The sequence below is a fragment of the Lasioglossum baleicum genome, chromosome 15, assembly GCF_051020765.1.
Source record: "Lasioglossum baleicum chromosome 15, iyLasBale1, whole genome shotgun sequence".
In the NCBI taxonomy this organism is placed as follows: Eukaryota; Metazoa; Arthropoda; class Insecta; order Hymenoptera; family Halictidae; genus Lasioglossum; species Lasioglossum baleicum.
The window spans coordinates 5,855,711-5,859,626 of NC_134943.1; the positions used below are offsets into that span (position 1 = coordinate 5,855,711).

At 50.2% G+C, this 3,916-nt stretch overlaps 1 long non-coding RNA gene across 1 annotated transcript; it reads right to left on the bottom strand.

Annotated features, from left to right (window-relative positions):
* Positions 1-654: 654 nt before the first annotated feature.
* On the bottom strand, positions 655-2,052 carry LOC143216499 (uncharacterized). Its single transcript, XR_013010571.1, has 2 exons — positions 1,073-2,052; positions 655-985 (listed from the first exon to the last, which is right to left on the bottom strand). It is a non-coding gene; the product is annotated as an uncharacterized LOC143216499 (long non-coding RNA).
* Between the last annotated feature and the right edge of the window lie 1,864 nt (positions 2,053-3,916).

Consider the following 3,916-nt stretch of genomic DNA (forward strand, 5'->3'; position numbering starts at 1 on the left):
GTTGGTCTAAGGAAATTAAAATAAACTAGTGACGATTCATGTGTTCAATTTTGTTTTAACCATACAGCTGCCACACAGATGACAACCTAATAATTAATATGTATAGATTAGTTGAAATCAAACTTTGTGGAAAGTATTCAATAAAGAATCCTGACACCAGAGGTCCAGATAATGGAAATTCTGCTGCATAAATTTTTGAACGCCTCAGCATCAGGATATACATATATATGCATATAATGCTCATGCATTACAATGGCTTCAAGGGCCGGGGTAAGGTCCAGCAAGGGTGGGCGCCGCGTCTGTTTAAAAAACCATTTGTTCCTCGACAACAATCCGCCCCGATGGTCCGTTTGCTCGAAGAATGATCGTTGTATGAAAGAAGATCGACGTCCAGCCGTTCTGGAAAATCGTGCAGATGGCCCACAGGGCGCCTTGTCCTCGGGAAAAACTTTGTCCAGCCGTGCGACCACGAGAAATGTCTTTTTAATTGGCAATTAGCCGCGCGACGGACCCTTTCGCATCTGTCATCCGTCCGCGGGTGATCTTTCACGACTACCACGCCGCCCTTCGAGTGTCCCTTCGTTCAGGGATGAATGGGCGCCGGTTAACTAAAAAGCCCTTTACAGTGGACTCTGTCCGAGAGGCATTCTTCCCCGGTAATCCTGGCAGATATTTTCCCGGTGAGTGCGGCCACGCGAGTGAAAAAAGAAGAAAGAGTGACCGCAAAGTAGCCTAAGGCATGAAGTGCCGATCCAGGACCATTTTTCATCCCCTAATTTGACGGACGGGCGTGTGGCACACTCGCCTCTCTAGGCTGGTCAGTGGACAGCGGTCGACAATGTCAGGAATTCAGAGATCTTTTCAAATCGTTTTACATGCCGCAGCATTTTGTTCGCGCGACCGCTTTCATGGAGATGAAGGATGTCCGCTTGAACTTTCGCCGATTGCCGGACTTTAGGGATGTTAACACGAAACCTACCACCACCTATCAATTGATCGGTTTCAGATGCTTTAATTAAAAACAATTATACAGGTTTATCGAAGTATATGCTGTAATAAAAATCATACAAACTCTTAAGTTCATGGTCAAAGATGATGGACCACCATCAATAGCCTCTCGTGTCCCCTAAAATCGTGCGCTGGCTGGTGTACGCCGACGTCTATGGGGAAGTCTAATTTCAAACACTTGCGCGACTCCGCCGAGGCGTCGCGGGAATCGCTAATACTCAATGCGTGTCTTCTTCGTCTTCTTCTTCTTCGTCCTTCTGTTCGCCGGTGCCGGCGTCGGTCTCGTTCCGCCTGTGTAGTGGTTCTCTCGCTCTTGTCCGCGTCGGGCCGGCTACTTTCTTTCCTCGTCGATTCATTCGGACTGCCGATGATGTTTCGAGAACAGTTATGTGGGAGTCTGGGTCACGAGGCGTGGCTTCTATGGGGACACCGTCCACTGTCCCATAGAACCACAATCCCATTGGCCAAGAAACGCTCGCGAGGCACGACCGGAATAATTATGTAACCTGCGCTTCGCGGTACGCGAGCCGACGCGTTCCTTGATCGAGGGGGGTTGCAAACCACCTGGGCCCGATCCACGGTGTGGAGGGGGCAGACGAACGGGGCCCCGCTTGGTTCCCTTGGAGAGGGGAGAGGGTGGGGGGACACCGTGACCCCTGAGCGCGAGGAAAATAGGTGCCGGTCTGCCCACACGCGCCTCGTGTTTTTCCTATTTTTCCTTTCTCCCCTTGGCCTTTCGTCGTCGCGCTCTTCGTCGTTCTCTTCGTCGGTTATCGTCGTCGTCGTCGTCGCCGTCGTCGCCGCCGCCGCCGCCGACTATCTATTCCTATCGCATGGCAGTCCGTCATTCACCGGTACGCGCGCGCGCGCTCGCTGGAAGTGGAAAACGATCGACGTGACCTCGAAGAGGATGCCTCTGCCCGAGGTATTTATTGTCTCCGTGGGCACTTTTATCGGCGATGGATTCGTGTCAGGGAAAAGGTTAATTATACCCAGTCACGAGCAGGATCACGCTGCCGCGGGAGCCAAGACGCAGCCTCTCGACCAGGGAATTAACCTTTCGATCGACGATTCACCCTCGGGACTTCGCTGCCTCGCTAACGTGCGATTTTAGTATGCCTGGGAACATTTTTCCGAGTCCTCTTGGTCAAACTTGTTTCGTCCCTTTTATTTCAGGACATGCTACAACATTATATATTAGCTGTAGAAAATAATTCACAGTCTACATAGACAGATGCTATCTTGAGAACTTCAGCAATTCCAAGCGTCCAAAAATTCTAGGATAAAAAGATCAAGGTACCTAGTGATCCAGGAGAGTTTGCTTCTGTTCGGACCGCTACTATTTGCAGAAAAATGTTCAGGAAGCTGGCCGGAAACTCTGAAGAAAGGGGGCTGGAATGGAGCAGTCGTATTGAGACTACATCTGCGTGTTTGAAAATCGCCGGCCACGCGCAGAGGCGGATGCATTCCATTGATAAACTTGCTCGGCGAGGATACAATGAGTCTTCAGGATATAATATCCTGCTGTTACGTCAGAGACCGGCAAATTGATTCCACCTTTTCACGGCGAAAGACTTCGAACGCGCTCGCGCGAGCGAGAACGAGCAGGCGAAGGTTCTTCCGTAACGCAGAACAGGAGGAGTTTCGTTCGCGCGATTCTTGTCCCTGATTATACCCACGCGATAGTTCCTGTATTAGGCGCAGATGTTACGTGGCCAGAAGAATTCTAATTACCGTCGGTTTTCACGTGCCTGCCCCCGGCTGTTTCCGTGTTCCATTATTTTCGCGTTACGGGCCGCTGTTCCTTTCTTTTCGTTATCGCCGGACATTGTCGTCCCTGCGCCGACGATACCGCCGGGGACCCCTTGTATTCTTCCCTGCTATCCTCCGTTACTGCTGTATACTTGTTACTGTGGGCCCTCTGCTATCCGAACCGAGTGCAGGAAGTGCCGCGGGTCAATTTACACTTTTTACGAGGTTAAAAATGACGTAATTCTTCAAGGAATATCTTTTAAATATTTTCAGAAATAACAAAATTAACCAAAGAAGTAGTCCTCAACCTACAGTGTCTCACTTTTAAACTACTTCAATCTCCAAGTATCTTTAAACATCTGAAACTCGATTCTCACGAGCCCAATGAAATGCAAATTTCCTGGCCAAGTGAGTCAGCACAAAATGTAAAGAACCGAGACGAAAATATCTATCGACAAGCTACAGCAACCTTATTATTCAATATCGTTCCCCGGAACTCTCGATAGTGTACCGTTGCGGCCATTTGTAGAGGCTAAGGTGCGGCGCCGGCACGAGGTCCTCATCTCGAAAACACGTTACTAACCCATTAAAAACAAGTCCGGCCGAGAAAATTCTTCTTCGATGCTATCCCGCTCGTTTTCGGGAATTAGCACGCGGCGAGATGGTTTCTTTTCTGGAGAGTCTCCCAATTATCATGGCGGCGCGAAACGACGACAGAGGATGATTTTTCGAAGGCGCGTCCCTGCGCCTAATGCCCCAGTAACGGGACGACGACGGGGCTCGTTCTTTGAAGCGGCGCCGTTGGGATTTGCAATTCAAATAATTAGCGAAACCCGACGAAAAAAACGGGCTTCCCCGATGAGTGTGTTGCGGATTCTGTTCTCCCATGGCGGGCGTCGATTCCCAGTAAAATCGGACATTGGTCGTTTGCACGGCAAGTTCTGCGATGAATGGCGAACACACAACAGTGACTTTTTGACCTAAATACTTTAACGACCGGCGAGGCTGACGTCAGTGAGTCCTTGACCGTAACCGCCGATCTCCCATACTACACCGGCACCGCAACCATGGCACAGCCATCGGCATGGGTTCGCCGGTGACCCTACCGGGAATTTGATTCGCGCCAGCACTTCCTGTTTCTCGTTCACTGCTCCTT